Source organism: Uranotaenia lowii, chromosome 1, assembly GCF_029784155.1.
Source record: "Uranotaenia lowii strain MFRU-FL chromosome 1, ASM2978415v1, whole genome shotgun sequence".
Taxonomy (NCBI): domain Eukaryota; kingdom Metazoa; phylum Arthropoda; class Insecta; order Diptera; family Culicidae; genus Uranotaenia; species Uranotaenia lowii.
Window position 1 is genome coordinate 72,069,603 of NC_073691.1, and position 18,021 is coordinate 72,087,623.

An 18,021-nucleotide genomic window follows, 5' to 3' on the forward strand; every position below is an offset into this window, starting at 1 on the left:
GAAAATGATCAATGCTCTAAGTTATACTTAGCTGATTTGATTCCTTTGTTGAACAAAACCTCTTCATCCGCGACCTGCTTCCGCCTTTAGAAAATCCAAGCAATCGACGGAAGAAAAACCTTCGGCGCTGGCACTCTTATTTTTCTACTTCATCTGGAGATATTTTCCCAACACACCAAGAATTTTCATTATTTTTAGGTTAATTATTCACTACAATGACTAACTTCAAAAAAAATCCTAATAAAGGAAAACAAAAATGTAATTTAAGTAGTGCCGAAGAAAAATGCTGCCGCAAAAAAAAAACTACCGTTCTCGAGCCAAATTATCTTTAATGTTTTAATGTGTACCAATAATCATCAAGATGTTGAGAATAAACCGCTATACATAACTTTATCAGTTTTTAAAAATCTGTACATATGAGATTGAAGGACATGATTCCCTGTTCCTTTGTGAATCTAAAAATTTCCCATGACTAATTAAGGGTAAATTTTGAAAAACCATTACTCCTATCTAGACCCAGTGTTGAGATTTATCTAGAAATATTGCCAACACTAAAAATTGATACGTAACAAGAATCTAAACAGCGCTCATTATTACCCCAAATTCATCAAAGTAATTATGAACAGGTAAGACCAAAAAAAAAATCTTTGTTCATAATAACCTCAGTTGACCCTATACCGTTTTCCGAAAAACTTGTCTTCTATTATCAACCAATTTTAATAAAGATTTTTTTTTAATATTCAGTAAAAATTTTCTTCAATATTCAGTAAAGATTTTTTATATTGAAAAGCTCAATAATTAAAAAAAAAAACAAATAAATTTTTTTAAACGTTGTTATAATTGTTATTCGTACAATTGAGTTTTGGAGTTTTGGCACAGTTAACTTTCAGACAGTGAAAACTCATACCTACTATTTTTTGCTTGCAGTCCACGATGTACTTGAATGCAGAACATGGAAATCATGATCTATATTTTGACTTTGAAAGTTAAAAAAAAATATGGACAACGAGTTGCATCATCTTGATTTAACATTTTTTGAGATTATTTAACAGCATATTAAAGTTTGAGATGAAGGAAAATTGAAAACATTTAATTAATTCAGATTCACCCATTGTATTTTTTTATTTCAAATTAAGGAATTCCAATTTGGAAATTAATATTTAAACAAAATGCATAAAGAATTCAAAATAATGCAATCTAAATTTAAATCTAAAAATTAGAAACAATTATTTTTGATTTTCATAGCGTAGTAAACTTATATTTGTAATTGTAATTTATAATTTTGTAGTTTTAATTGAATTTTAAGTTCAGGCTACAACTATTTTTAAAAAATTTTTTTGCATGACTCAGTTCTGTAAACAATTGAAAAATATATTTATAATTTAAAAAAAGTGATTTCATCCATAATTTACACAAATCTATTTCTTGCAAAATAAAATATTTTTGCATTAAAAAATTCTTAACGTTTTTATGGTTCATTCAGTAGATGTTAAGCTTTGTTGTTTGTTTGTTTGTATGTATGTATGTATGTATGTATGTATGTATGTATGGGAACCCACCAGTGGCTGATAGGTCTTTCGACCCGAGTCGGTACGGGAAGTCTTGATCGCATATTCAAATATTGTTTATGCTTAACTCATCAACAATATTTGCAACACTACCAAGGGGTCCGTTACCACTGGTTTGGGATAGGTTTGACTCATCTCACTCCCTTCCAACTGTTCGACACAAATAAAGAATCCTGAAAAGTAACCTTCACATGATTCTAAATTTGACGAGATACTCCGGCTGGCTTGAACCCACAATCCATTGTATATCAGTCTTTTGATCATTTGATGACCTATCCAACCCCCCACAATTCCTCTTTTATAGAGTTAAGCTATTTTGAATTTGTAATCAATGAAAAAGATCGATGATATATAAAAGAAAAGAAACCATAATGGAACGAACTCACCAATTTGTAGATATTCAGCAGAATCCACGATGAACATCGTGCTATGAAAGCTGTGCATATTTAGTGATTTGGCGGGCCTGCATCATCCGGCTTCTTAAGAATGAAGAATGATGACACTTTGAAACGCGAAGGAATAATAAATAATGATTCCTGATATTGTGAATATCTTTAGCCTGGTAGGATAAAAAAATTATTCGTTTTCTTGTAAATTCCACATCTATTAATTTATCAAACATATTTTGAAAAACAGAAAGACAACGCAAGCAACGAAATGACCCATTTAGTAGATGGTTAGCTTTGTTATGCAGAAAAGTGTGAATTTTATTTCAGTAAAAAAGTTACAGTTAAATGTTCAACATATATTTTTATTTTAAGTCAGTTTCTTGGGGTTAAATTATGTCTTGTATTAAACTGTGTCCGGTTTAATTGGAAACAACCCCTGTATCAGGGAGAAAAATCTTAGTTTTTGCAACCACGCGCTAAGCTTAGGCTAACTCTAAGGATTTATGCAAAAACCAATTTGAAAAGTGTACGAATAAGCTTTTGAAAAGCAAAGAGACTTAACAGTGTAGATACATTTTTTTTTAAACTATGAGCTTAGCAATGAAATGCAGATTTCAATGAAAAAGCCATTGTTTTAAAAATTGATTTTACCGTCTTGAATTCGAATCATTTGTCAGATTCTATCAAATCAAGTGATGTTGGGTTTTACTAAGTTTGGAACTAAATCAATCATTTATAACTAATAAACAGACAACCCTCTATAAAAAAAAACAAAAACTTATTTGACATCAATTCATTATCCTTCATTTGATAGAGGATTAATATATTACCTACACAGTTAGAAAAATCCACGTAGATTTACATGCCACTGCATGGGTAGAAGGGAATCGCGTTATTACATGTATCAATACTGTTCGTTACATGTAAATTCCCAATCCCATTGATCTTGATTGTTTACTGTAGATTTACATGCTCAACCTCACTTTTATTGATATTTTGTTTTAAGGAGTGTTTGAAAAAAAAAAATAAACAAATCAGCGATATTATTAATAAAGAACCTTTATTCAGTTTGTTTGCATACACTTCACTGATCTTTTCGACACTTGACACAAACGCCTTACGGCGCTTTTCAATTCTCCCAGCGACGGAAACGACGACAGGTGCCGGAGAAAATTGAATCCATCAAAGTTATTTTCTGCAAAATAACAAATTTACAATCAATACAAGTTGTTGAAATACCCACATTTCCACACACATACCTTCATAAATAGATTGCATTTAGTTTTCACGAACGTTGCTGGCTAGAAATCTTATACGCACCACCTCCAACTCGACCAGAAGCAAACAGCACACGAACAGGTACAAAAAAGAACGGATGAACGTTGCCAACGCTGAGTTTTACATGAAATTGCACGAGAATTTCATCGCAGTCGTCAAAATGCTATAGTCATTTCCATATTCTTTCGGCGACGATGCGAAAATGTGTAACGTAAATTTACATTTTTCTTTCTGTGTAGCATTTCTAGTTTCAATGAAACAATACTTGAAAAAAAAAATCTTAAGGTGTTAAAAATACAACAAAACAACATACAAAAATATAACTATTTTTGACATCATTGAAAAACATTTATGAGCATTTGGTATCAAAGATTCAAATTTCATAAACAACTTTGTTGTAGACTGCGATTTTTTTTTACTTATGCTTTGAAAAAAATATTTTATTTATTTTAATTTAAAAAAAACCAAAATATCTTTTAATTCTCATATTTCACCATACTGTGATGAATAAACTCAGTTTTCTCAGAAGATTAAACTAGTCGCGGTCTTCGGAAAAATTTATCATTGATTCGTAACCTTCGATTTAGAAAAGTTCTAAAATGTTGATACAAAAATTCAAAAATCACCCTTGAATTCCAAAAATAAGAGCTAGCAGAAAAAAACCAAACTGCATATTTGGATATGACGCCCTCAAATTAGTCAAATCAGCTCTTAAACCCTCTTCAAACGGAAAAACGTAAATTTTATCGCCTTGTACCATCGAAAAGAAAAAAGTAAAAATGATCAATTTTATCGCAATATGTTGTTATTTTGTTAAAATGCTTTACTCGAAACAAAAATATGTATATTTAAAGTGAAGTACTATGCAACGTTGAAACATTTTAACATTTTTAAAGGATTTGCTTAGTGTCTTCTACCGACATAAACACACCCTCATAAAAAAGCTTATGAAAATTCTGAACCATGTTACTTTACTTATGTAACTTAAATTTCATATGAGTATTCAATTTCAATTTTTGTCACGATTTTCGCAAATTTTCAAAGGAATCTCAACATATCCAAGCTTTAAAAATTGTAATTCGAAATTTTCTGGATAAATTATGACCAGTTATCGAAAAATGTTAATTTATCACTCGAAAATTGGAAGAGACGAACCAGCCCGAGGCTGAAAGTCTCTATAATAAAGAAAAAAAACTCGAAAATTGGAATACTAGCATCTTTTTAAAATTTCCAAATTTAAAACAAAAATTAAACTTTGATTCGTTTGTTTTTACATGATTGATAGTTTTTAATGAATCATGATGTGCGATACTTGAAAAAACATTTAAGAGACTTCTGGGAATTCTCATCTCTTTCTTTGAGGCAGTTTTAAACTCTGGGTTTCGGTAAAATTTATGATTTTTTTTCAATTTAGAGGGGTTATTGAAGAGAGATCAGAGAAGTTAATAAATTTAAAAACTTATGAAATTCCTTTGAACTGTTCAATTCTGTCTTGAAAATTCAAATTAATATTCTGAACGGGCTTGTGATATAGCAGTTGGCAAGTCTGTTGTCTCCTGAGCCGATGTCCGCGAGTTCGAGCCCAAGAGCAAACATCGAACACAGTTGGACCGGATAAGTTTTTCAATAACGATCCGCTAACCTCACCGTGGATAAAGTCGCGAATGCCATAAAGATGGTAAAACGACTATAATCGAAACAAAAAAAAATTATTCTGAATTTTGAATTTTGGATTGAATCCCTGATCTTGGAACCAAAACTGATTCCTTTTGTCAATTTTCCCGGTTTTGGGTCTAAATTCCCGGTTTTTTCCCGGTTTTCCCGGTTCGATTTTCAATTCCCGGTTTTTTCCCGGTTTTCCCGGTTCTGTGGCCACCCTGCCTTTGGATAAATGTTGTGCTTGTTTTGATGAAATAGTTAGTAACATTGATTTTAATATTTCTAAGGTGTTCAAAAGAAGAATAAGATAGTATCTTTTTGTTATCTGCAAAGATTAAATATTTAAAATAAATTAAATGAAAGGCTTTTCCTTGTTTCGAAACAGTGGAGCTCCGTACACAATCAGTGAAAATAAGACGCATCTGGAACAATTAAATAGGGATTTTCATCAAATTTCAAACACAATTTGTTTTCGATATATGACATGTTTTGAAAAGAGTGGGAAGAATGGTTGCTTCATCAAAATGAGCAATATTAAAAATAACACAATTTAAACAATTTTATTTTTAATTGTTTTATTTTTATTTTTTATCAAATTTTTTTCAGTCATGAATATCCCATTACTTAATTTTTAAATTGTGAGGGTTCAAAAAGACAATCAATGTAAAAATGACATCACTTGAACCATTTTCGAATATTTTCTTTTAATTTTGCATTTTTTACCTGGAAGTATTATGGCATTGGATGATTAATCCTTATTTGACATAAAAAGATGATTTATTTCTTTGAATTCTTTTTAGGATGTTTTCAAACGGAGGAGTTCGAGTGAAATTCAATTTAGAATACGACCATTTTCAAAAGATTGTGATCAAATTTTTAACGCAAACTTGTTTTTACATAGCACGATGTATAGGTTAGTGAACAGAAGAATGTGATATTTGATGTCGCAAATGTGGAAAAAATTATCATAAGAATTCTGAAGACTAAACTAACCAGTGGAAATAAAATAGATAGACTAGTGCTCATATGAGTCTTTCAACAGGAATCTGATTTTGAAGTTTGTGTTCTGCAACAAAAACAGTTACCTGAAATCTCAATATGACATAGAAAGGGAAATCTGAATCTGATTGTAAAATCTTGCACAGAATTTTGACTTTAAAAACTGAATCTGCAATCGGAAATCAGGATCTGAAATTTGGATTTAAAATCAAATTATAAAATCACAGTCTAAAATCTATCTTGAGAAAAGTTTGATTTAAGTTTTCAATATTTCTACAAAATTAAATGAATATTTATCTATTGAGAGTTCGACACCTCAAAACTTCAAAATCATTCCACTATTTCGGTTTAACGAGTGTATTGTGTTGATGCAAGTGGAAGACTCCCTCAGGATCGAAAATCTGTGGGGGTGGTTGAACGAACAATCACATATTGGGTATAATGCAATGCTGCTTGCTGCCATCCATAAGCATTCGATTTTCTTTGATTGCAGATCATTGTTGGTAACAGCTGCTGCTGCTGTTACTCTTCTACCTTTTTTGCCACTCACAAAAACCACCGACATTGCAGACTGCAATAAAAAAGTTTTCTGGGGAAATATTTTCTTTCGTCAGCTTTATCGTCGTCGTCAGTACCCAGATATGTTTTCCAGCTCATGTTGGCTTTTTGTATGAAATCATTTTCATGTTTTGGGGTTTTATTGAAGATTTGCTTGGTTTATGTCTCAGCAGCTATGGTATAGAATTTGGAACGTTACTAAATACCCATTGAGGTTATTCAATCATTTGCTATGCAGATCAGTTTTCAAATTCCAACCAAAGGAACGAATGATAGAAAAAAAAAATGCTTCAAACAAGTGGGACCCTTTCACCATCGCCCATTCAAAAACGATGTTATGCTATTGATAATTTGGGTTGGAGAGTTTTGACTTTTCAACCAGTTCAATAGCTTCAGCCCCATCCAGTCAGCGTTTTTTCTTCGTTCCGTACAAGAACATTAACATCATCATCATCATCACCATCATCCATGTCGAAGTTTTCCCTCCTCGGTTCAAGCGAGGTCAGCTGTTCCAATCGTTCCAGGGGGATGAAAAGCGAATCGCGAAAACTAACTACTGGCAATTTGGCTGGAATTTGAACTGAAACGTGATTTTATTTGGAATGCGTCCAGTTTCAATAATAAAAAAGAGACACGGACCAGGGAGATAACAGTGAGGGAAATCAACAAAAAAAAATCAAGCTGGAAAATTAAGAATCGTGAGTACCTACAGTGTTTTTCCATTCCAAAAGTGATATGAGAGCCGAGAAGGGAGATTTATTAGCAAAATTAGGAGAGTCAACATTGGAAAAAAATCATAAAATGAAATACTTATAGCAGTGGTTTTCAAAGTCAGTTTGCCCTTGCACAAATAACGAAAAAGTTAATTAAATTTGAATACTAAGATTTATCTTTTGAAATTTCACAAAAACGAATACAGAAAACAGATTTTTATGAATTGTCACATGGTCACATATTTCGCAATATGTCTCTACTATACACAATTTTCGTCGGCACCTCATTGATCAATAGTAAGAAGTAGGCATGACAAGGTTCAAAATGAACTTGGTATCCTTTTTCTAACTGTACAAGGAACTGCAAACAAATTTGTTTTTAAACAATTTAAAATGGAATCTTATCGTTGAATAAAGAATTTGAGTTTTTTTTCGCAGGATTTTGGAAACACAGATCAGAGAATAAAAATGTTGAATGAAGATTTTTTTCAGAGACAGCGAGAATTTTTATAAATTTGTCTGCTTCTTACAAAACCAACGGAATACGATAACAATAACACGGCACAAAAGACCGAGTCAATTTGGGGACATTTTTGAATTTCTCAACCCCTGGAGTCTAAAATGTTTCATTTTGGTCCAAAACTCATCCATGATTTTTTGCAGAATTACATGAGTGAATTTGTACTTTTAGGTTTTATGGGAAAATTGAATATTTTGAACTGAAAAATCAACATCATTTTTGTTTCATCTGTGAAACCGAGCGAGCTGAAGGTTTTTGTGCGTATTTATTAATTCTTTGAGGAAATTTCCCGCTGAATAACTTTGTCGAAGACTGTAACTTCGTGTCTTATTAGGCAAAAAAGTTATTAGCTGTTTAACAGGGGTATGTCTTTTCACATTGATTAACAATAAATTCAATTGACATCACTGCTGGTGCCTTGCGAGGTATTGCATGAAAAGTAGTCATGCAATACCTCGCTAGGCACCCAGCAGTGATGTTAATTGAATTTATTATTTTTCAATGCCAAAAGACATGCCCCCATTCAACACCTAATAACTTTTTTGTCAGATAAAATACGAAGTTACAGTCTTCGACAAAGATGTTGCCTTTTTTTCAGATTCTTGCAGCAAGTAGTTGCCACTAGTCGATTTTTCACTTTTCACATTTTTTTCCAACTCCGCGCTCTTACTTTTTTTGGCCAAGTGTCAATTTTTGAACCATATTTTTTTCCTTTTTGCCAAAGATTGTTTGGTATATGCATAGTTCCCAAGTAACAATTTTAGCTTTATTATGGTCAGCAAAATATCGTTTGGACTATCGCATTAATCTTCATAAAAAGCTAAAGCGCATTCTATAACATCACCTGGACTCTAATAAAGCCAAAATCAGGCTATTTGGCCCTACCCTAGAAACGTCATCAAGACGTATAATTGTTGGTCATCAATGTTGGTCACCAAAGCTTTTAAAAAGCTATTATAAAACATGTTAGAAATTTTTGTTTCTTTCGGTTCAGTCAGTTCTCGGAGTTTTTTTTTTAATTTTTTCCAGCAACCATAATGGTTGATGAATGATGATTGCATTATTCAGATATGATCTGGTAAAATTAATAGCTAAAAAAAACAATGTTTTAACCATATATTGAGCTTCTTTTCTACAGCCAGTCAAGATTTTAGGTAAAATGTATATGAAATAGTATCTTAAAATAAATGCGCCTCGTCAAATCTGATGGTCAATCATGATGGAATTGATGGAAAAAGGCCTGAAAAAATTTTTTCCAATGCTTGCACTGTGAATCCATCAACATGGCGTCATTTGGTGCCCTTCGATTTTGCAACCAACATGGCGTGAGTCGATTCATAGTTTTATTATGGTTTAATGATGACCCCAAAAAAAGCTACGATTTGACGTTTCTCTCGCAAGCCAACCACTTACACGCTAAGGTTGAGTTCCTCGTTTCTGAGTTGTTAATCATTAGTACAGTAAATGAGGACAGACTTTTTGAATGAAAAGCGATTGGTTTTGAATGACCCGTGGAATAAATCATGAGTTGAAGTCAAATTTCGTTGCCTGACGCCATCTTGAAATCCAAGATGGCGGCTTCCGCTGAACTTTAAAATGGTGTAAATGACTTGAAATCGCCTGAAACCCCAACAAAATGGGTATCGGGTGAAAGGGCTAAAAGAGTAGAACTTGAATTTCGCTATCAGACGCCATCTTGAAATCCAAGATGGCGGCACCCGCTCAACTTTTAATGCTTAATGCTGACAAAAAGTCGCATTAAACCACCACTATACGGGTATTGGGTGAAAGGGCTAAACTAGAAGTCGATTTTTTTCTTTCCGACGCCATCTTGAAATCCAAGATTGCAGCTTCCACTGAATTTAAAATACTGTTAATCAATGAAAATCGCTTGAACACAACTTTTTTCACGTAATACTACATTAAAACTACTATTTTAAGACAATTTAGATCATTTTAAATCACTTTTATTATTTTTTCATTATGTTTCTAATGCATTTAGTACTTTTCTTGTTTTGTTTATAGTTTTTGTTTTTTTTGCCATTTATGTAATTCTATTATTCCTATCATGCTATTATGTTTAAATTGTATTGGTCTTATTCTTGCGAAAACTATAAGGTTATGTTGTTTCTGTTAACCGTCTGATTTAGGCACATGTGCCAAATTCGATGTTGCCAAAATCGAATGTTGCCAAAAACGAACGGGGTCTGTATTGTGGGGGTTTTTGTGGGATTTTCAGTCACTTACAGATTTTCAGAGAAACGCGAAAACAGATATTTGACTTCTATCATTTAGCCTTAGCACCCAATACAATATATTTGGGAGTTTCATGCTATTTTCATTCATTTACAGTATTTTTAAGTTCAGCTGAAGCCACCATCTTGGATTTCAAGATAGCGTCAGAATGCAAAAATAAACTTTTTATAGCTTATCCCAATTGACAAACACCCATATTTTGGAGGTTTCATGCGATATTCAATGATTTAGAGCATTTTTAAAGTTTATAGAAAGCTGCCATCTTGGATTTCAAGATAGCAATATTCGACTTCTACTCGTTAAGCCCTTCCACCCACTACCACCTGGGTTTGATGTCATTTTAAGTCATTTACTACATTTTAAAGTTTAGCGGAAGCCGCCATCTTGGATTTCAAGATGGCGTCAGATAGCGAAATTCAACTTCTACCGGTTGATTTCTTTCAACTTATACCCCTATAATATAGGTTTTATACGATTTTCAGTCATTTACAGTATTTTCAAGTTGAGTGGTAGCCGCCATCTTGGATTTAGGATGGCGACGGGCAACGAAATTTGACTTCTACTCTTATTCTACTCTCTTATTACTTTCACCTAATAACCATATTGTGAAGGTTTCACGATATTTTCAGTAATTTACAGCTTTGAAAATAAATGCGGAAGCCGCCATCTTGATTTATCGATGGCGTCAAGCAACAATTTTTTTTCCTACTATTTGGGCCCTTTCACTCAATACTCATATTGTAAAGATATTCATACCACTTTCGGTGATTTCAAGTTTTCAAAGATGTATTTTTTAAATTTTAACTCAAAACCAACACGCATAACTTACCAAAAATGTGTAAAAATGGGAGTTCCAATTCAAATATGTGCTATCTAATCTGAGCGTGTCCTGTTTTGACATCTTGATCGAGAACTGTCACTAAGTTTTATGGTGGTTTAATAATCATGCACTGAGTGCTATTATAGAACATGCAAAAGAAAGCTTGGAGCAAACTTCTAGGTTTGTGTTTTATTATAGTTTAAAAAAAGCATTCACAACTCTTTCAAAATAACTAAAACAGCATGTTTAATGAAAGTTTTATTAGCGTTTTCAAAACCATCTGAAAACATATGGTCGAAAAAAAATTATAAGCATTCTGCATGACCATAATAAAACCGCCATAAAACGAGCTGCACAAAAAAATGCCATAATTAAACCATGATAAAACTTCCTAATGCTAGTTGACATAATCTGTGTTACTTGGGTTAGCTAGTATAGAACAAAGGTGTTACAATTCATGGGAGTTTTTCATCAACATGCCCTCTAGCCTAAAATTTCAACACCTTTCAAGCTTTCTCCTATTGGCACACTAATGCCCACCTTTCTTTCATATTTCCAAAAAAATTCTCCCTAGTTTCTCATTCGGCCAAGCATGCCATTTAAAATTAGAATCGAAACACAAATATTTGTAATGTTATAGAAATCTCTACAAAAAGAATAGAATAAAAGCTAACAATATGGGGGGATGAATCTTAATCGGACTGGATTTAGGGGTGCCTTAAAATTTCGGTTTTCTACCCTAAAAAATCACCAAAGAAGCTCTTTTGATCCCCCTAGTAATGGACGCTAACTGTTCTCAGCACGTCTCGCAGCAAAAAGGAAAATATAACAAATTGCGATAAAAAATTATGTCATGCTGAGAACTTGAAAAAAAAATTATTTAAACGAGGGAATGTAACGATACAACAACTTAGCTTAATACTTCATGAATCTCAGTGGAAAGATACTTCCTATTAAAAGATACATGTTGTACGTTTTTTTACGAAAAGAGCGGAAAATCATGTACTTTGTTTTAGTAAGATTAAGTGTTAAAAAATTTGAAGAAAAATATTTATGAAAAACTTTCAAATCTTCTTCCATATGCATAATCACGTGTTTGGACATACGCCGGGATAAAAAAAGGGCTGTGTTATCAGCAAAAAGACGGGGTATGCCGTGCAGGGAAAGTCGACTGACATCATTTATGTACAGTAAAGAAAAGGAGTGGTCCTATATTGCTGCCCTGCGGAACCCTGACGTCCAATTTTTCGAGAGATCTCCTTGCATCTCCTAAACAAACAAATTATTTGAATACCTCCGTTTCAATGTATCAGCAATACCTTTTACTCCATAACATTCTAGTTTTTTCAGTAACATTTCGTGAGGTTTTTTTCTTAATCAAGGAAAAGACCACCTACAATATTCCTTGAATCTATGTTTTCCATCACGAAGTCCGATAACTCACAGATAGCTGGCAGTGTACTGGCACCAGATTTGAAACCGTATTTAAGATTGTAAAGTACATTATTGCGGTCCAGGAAAGTATTGATTCTATTTATCAGAAGTTTTTCAAAAATATTACTGAAGACACTGAGTGTTGAGCTTGGGTGGTAATTACTAACTTTGAGAGGGTCACCGGATTTCAAAATTGATATAACTTTTGTGGTTTTCAAACATTCAGGATAGATACCTGATACTAAAATCTTATTAAAACATTCCGAAAGGATGTGTGGAAAACGTAAATAATGATATTTCATCATAAGTGTAGGGAATTTATCGGGACCACCCACTCCTTCTTTTATTTTCAAGTGATTTGATGACATTGATGACCTCATTAGCTGTTGATGGAAGCATGAAAAGAGAATTTGAAACACGGTCAACATTTGATAGACTCTTGCTAGTCGAATCAACAGTAATATTATTTGAAAGCGATTTTCTAATACTGGTGAAATAATGATTGAATATTTCACATACTTCGGATAGATTTTCTACAACCTTATCGTTATGTAATAGGTCTTTTTGCTCTTCTTTTAGTAAATTAAACTTTTTTCTTTATATGGCTGAGCATTTCTCGGTGAGTATCTTCAGGGTTTTTTAACTCTTTTGATGTAATTGTTTTTTTATTCTCATTAATATCCACAAATCGAGAGTCTTCCATGGGCAGTAATCGGAAAATGTAGTTTTACCCTCGGTTTCATTACATTTTCCAAAAAGTTAAGAAAAAAAACATGTCAGCACTTGTAAATTTTCATGCAAATGTGCCTTTCTTATCTTGTGTGATTTTCCCGAGGAATCGAATGATGGCTGTTTGAGCCAACGCAAGCTTAGGGAAATTGAGTAAGGCTGTTTTCATCCTCAATTCCCCTACATTTTTCAATTAATTCAGAATGAAAGAATGTCCGGACTTGAAAATTGTGGACTGACTCAAAAGATAGAAAGTAAGAGAGCGTCTGAAAATTGTTAGATGCCGTCATTTTTTGGTTATTTTCTCATATAATGGTCAAACACTTTGAATCAACTTTAAATTTGAATTTGAATCAGTAAAGCGAGATTTCAAAACAAATAGGTAATTAAGAAAACCTGAAATATTTTTAACAGTCCGTTCAGATATAAACCGTTATCTGTCCCAGATTTTTTTTACCCGTTGAAGTTCTAAAACTGTCAATTTGACACTGCTGACGCTTTCTCCCTTGTTTCTCCAGAGATGTACAAAATTAATAGTTTTGAAAACCTCGTGAGAGCAAGTTTACTAGTGTTGGGAAAAAGTGGTAGAAATTTTGACAATTTGAAAATTTTACCATGCAAAAATGTTTTCAAGATCTTTGGGATTTGTATTTTTTACAGCACTGTTTCTGTTTCAGCTGTATGTTATAGAAATACATATTGCTATTTTTGCATCACAGCATGCGAAACTATAACACGTGTTGTTAAAAAACTTGAAGGCCACAGATCTTGAAAATGTTTTTGCATGGCAAAATTTTCAAAATGTGCAAAAAGTGACAAAATTTTGACCACTTTTTTCCAACACTCAGTGAATTCGCTCTAATGTAACTCAAATATGTTTCTTAGACAACACACAAAATTTTCGAGGCCGGAAATTAGCAAAATTTTGCTCAAATTTGACCAGCTAAAATCTTAGCAATCAATTTAGCAATTTTTTCGAACTAAAATTTTAGCAAACGAGAGAAAAATTTAGCCGCCGCAATTTTTACTCACTTTTCTAGCAAAAACCGGAGGAAAAGATCGCACCGAACCTGAAATTGCAATATTTATTGTTTTTCTTTGCAATTCCAGAGAGAATGTTCGATTATTGAATAGATTGCAAAAATAAGTTCACTTTCAATTGATTTTTCTCTTTATTTCGACACTACATTTAACACTTTTCCTAAAATGGAACTTATTTAGTTCCGATCCTGGGAACGCGAAATGGCGATCGGCACCGGGATTGTGCCGAACGCACCGCATTGAAATTCCAGCTGTGGTCCCTTTTGATTTTCGGACTGTTGCAACAAAAACCCGGAGCCCCGCCGGCAGCAGCAACCTAATAGAAAAAAACATTAATTAAAAATTTGGAAAAATTTTACACTTCTTGATCGACTCTTACCTGTACGCATACACTATCGATTTGGCTACCATTTTGTCGTGAACTTAGCCACCAAAAGAACCGCCAGCATCGAATTTCCAGAACGGCACTGAATCACGTCGGTTTGTTTTTTTAGTCTCTACCGGCAGCGTCTGCTATCTAGAAATAAGGCGGCTAGAAAACCTTCGTTTTACTAAAATCGAGCAAGGTAAACTTTTTGATTACTTAAATCGAGTAAATTTAGCTTTTTGCTAAATCAAAAGTAAAAAAATATTTTTGCTAACGGAAAGTAACAGCGAATTTTTGCTAAGTGGAGCCCCGAAAGTTTTGTGTGAATACTCAGCTACAACTACTAATTTTAAGAGCAAGTTCACTTGTGTTGGGGGAAAGTGGCAGAAATGTTGACAATTGTAGCACATTTTAAAAACTTAACCATGCAAAAATGTTTTCAAGATCTTTGGGCTTTGTACTTTTTTAAAGCACTGTTTCTATTCCAGCCGTATGTAATAGAAATATTGCTATTTTTGCATCACAGCACGCGAGAATACAACACGTGTTGTAAAAACTCTTGAAGGCCTTCTCGCATGGTTAAGTTTTTAAAATGTGCTAAAAGTGTCCAAATTTCTACCACTTTCTCTCAACACCAGTGAAATTATTTAAAGTCTTAGAATTTTCGATAGTGATCGAAGTTATCGAAGAAGTCTCGATAGGATAGAATAGTTTTGGTCTGTCAGGCAAAGTGGTCAGACTGAAATTAATAAAAGCAAGTCCTTCAAGTTGAATTTCAAGAATTGTTTCATTTAGTTTATCTGGATAATACAGATCACAACAACGGGGTAAGGGGTGTACACCCCCTACTTTTCATTCATAAACCGACAAAATTGTTTTAGTCACAGTAGCAATTTTTTGAAAAGGGAATTCGAAAGGTTGAAGATATTAAATCATGCTGGTAGATTTTTTTTTAAGTTGAAGTAAGTATTTATCTAGTTATTTTTGTCAAGTCTTTTTATAATTTTTTTTTTATGTCGCCTAACACTAAGCAACAAAATAACTTATTTCGTTTGCATTTTTCAGAAAACTGATCCCAGTAATTTGTTTGTTGTTTACCTATCTTCCATATTTTGTTTTTCATAATCGGAAAAACTGTTAAATTTATTCATAGACCGATATTGAACTACTGAGTAAAGTAACTATACATATCTACGCACAGACTCTTATCGAATCCACAAATTCAATTTGACAGAAGCCAGAAATCGGCCGTTCATGACAGGTGTGTCTAACAGACTCCCCGGACACCGTTTAACCTAGCCAGATTGCCAATGTTAATTAGCCGGGGTTAGCGGTTCCCGGAGATTTTCCGTCCGGCGACCGCTTTGCGAAATTAATAATAATTTTTCCAACGCAAATCCTGCGTGTTTCGCCATGTTCACGCACACACAGCGAAACGGAAACCGTTCTCTTCGTTCGCTGCTGCTGGGGCAAAACAATATTGGAAAATCAATAAACATGCGCCCGTCCAACAGAGACCGACCGACCGACCAAAAACCGACAGAACCTAGACCGAGCCAGCTAGCCAGTCAGCCAGCCGTCCGTCTTTCGTCGTCCATTCATGGACGTTTTGGTGGGGTTACTACGGCCCTCGACCTTCCGGCCACATACGGTTGCCCTCCTACACCCCTTGAACTATCATAAAGTCCACCCCTGCCCGTTTAATGTTAAAACTCCAACCCCGGTTCGACTTACAAGATTGCGTTGCACCCAAGTCCGTGAAATCCTTGAAGGGTATTTTCCGCTTTTTGATAGATGGGATCCGCTTTCGCCAGTATGTGCCTGTACTGTATCGGATTAAATCCCACCAGGTATGTGAAAGGGGGCTCTGGTGCACTCCTGGGAGAGAAAAGTCCTTTGTGTCAAGGTTTTTACGACTTTTCCCCCCAGTCTTTGTTTTACGATCGGCCGAATTTGGGAACAAGAACGCTATACTAGGCATTAGCTCTATTCCGGATCACGAGCATCTTACGACGCGTCGAATGAAAGAAACCTGAACCTACGCTAGGCATGGGGAGGGTGTTGGCCTTTCTTATTCACTTCTGCAAGCTCTGTTATGGGAAACATCCAGGCAAACCAAATTCAACTTTTCAGTATTCAATTTTACAATAAGAATCTTATTTGCCCTTTTATTTTTTTTTTTTTTCCTTTGGGGTTGTCTACTTTAGACTGGCATTTGCCCTTTTATCTTCAGGTATCAAAAATGTAAACCAATAAGATGGATACTTGCCATCCACGACAGGATATCCAATCGGAAACAGACACCAACCCTAAGTTGCAAAAATTCAGCTCACCAGCACTCGCGACGCAAAACTTGGACCTGTGTCACGCAATTGACCTCCGGCCGGAAGTCCCGATCCCGGGGCCCACAAAGAGCCTGCAAATCGCACGTTCTGATCACCAGAAATAAAGAGCACACACGATTTTAAAACACGGAAATGCACCACTTTTTCCAGCTTGTTGTTCGCTGCGACTCGGACACTGTGGAACAAAAATTTTCACTTCATGATGTCTTCGTCGTCAGTCAATATACTACACACGATCCTGGCACAGCTACAATCACAGAGCCACCACCGACCGAATATGTGACTCCGCTCCGATTCGAGAACTGGAGGTCCAGGTTCATGTAAGCATCACGTTGACTCCACCAATACAGAGCGCCACACGGCCCTCTTTACTCACACACTCACAGCGCCGTCTTGGCAGGAACAACAAAAAACAGAAAACACTCGGTCTCCCAGCAGGGATGCCAATGTTAATATTTTTTAAAGATTTCTAGCGTAACATTTCAAAAGGGCGAAACTAGCAGTTTGCTCGAAACGAGAAAAACGCGTTTGAAAATTCGGAACACCTATTCAAATCCTATTTAAGAAATCGACCACCTTTTGTTCAACAACATTGAAAAATATGCATTATATTCCCTTATTGTTCGATGGTTATCAAGAATTTTAACTTTTTTCGCTTAATTTCAGAGATTTTCGAGTTTCGCCCTTTTATTGTTTTCGATTCCAGTTACGTTTGCAAGTTTCGCCCAATTGATCGGCCGTTTTTGTTTTGGTTTTGAAGTTTCGCCCATTCGTCCTACACGCAAAAACTAATTAGGCCGTTTTGTCACACACGGTCAACTCAGTTACGCCTTTGGCCCTACACGAATAGAAAAATTCACTCCATTTTGAATAGGCGTAACTTCACGTTCCAACGAAAATGCATCAACAGGAAGTTTCGCCCAATTGAATTTTATCAATTTTTTGAAAGTTTTAAGCCATTTTAAAGTGAAACCGCGTTTAATAGGTAAAGTGCAACCGCATGCATCCGGAATGACCGTTAACTCGAATTGTTTACATTTGGCAGTTTCGCCCTTTTTAAATGTTACGCTAGATTTGTCTGATAAATTGGTTATAGCCTATTCTTTCTGATTTTTTAAGAAATTTCCAATTTCTCCTTATTTATGTGAATTCAACAGAAACTGGTTTAACAAATTGGCTTATTGGAACCTGGGATCGCGCATAACACAAACTGAAATGTACAGCGACGACCACAAAAAAAAGTCATTCTGGTTTTCGTTTTACAAAGTTCTTTAAGTTTGAAAATAATTTTGGCAATCCTGTTCTTCAGTCTTGTAACTGGATATTCGAAACAATCAAATACAAC

At 34.4% G+C, this 18,021-nt stretch overlaps 1 protein-coding gene across 4 annotated transcripts in view; it reads right to left on the reverse strand.

The window, feature by feature from the left end:
• The window catches only part of LOC129751682 (rho GTPase-activating protein 190), a 161,871-nt gene extending 144,913 nt beyond the window's left edge, over positions 1-16,958 (reverse strand). For 2 of the 4 annotated variants that reach the window (XM_055747363.1, XM_055747357.1), the window contains exon 1: positions 16,640-16,958. The gene's annotated coding sequence lies outside the window, so the exon portion shown is untranslated. The remainder of the gene's footprint in view (positions 1-16,639) is intronic. The other 2 variants (XM_055747350.1, XM_055747340.1) reach the window with 2 other exon arrangements.
• Between the last annotated feature and the right edge of the window lie 1,063 nt (positions 16,959-18,021).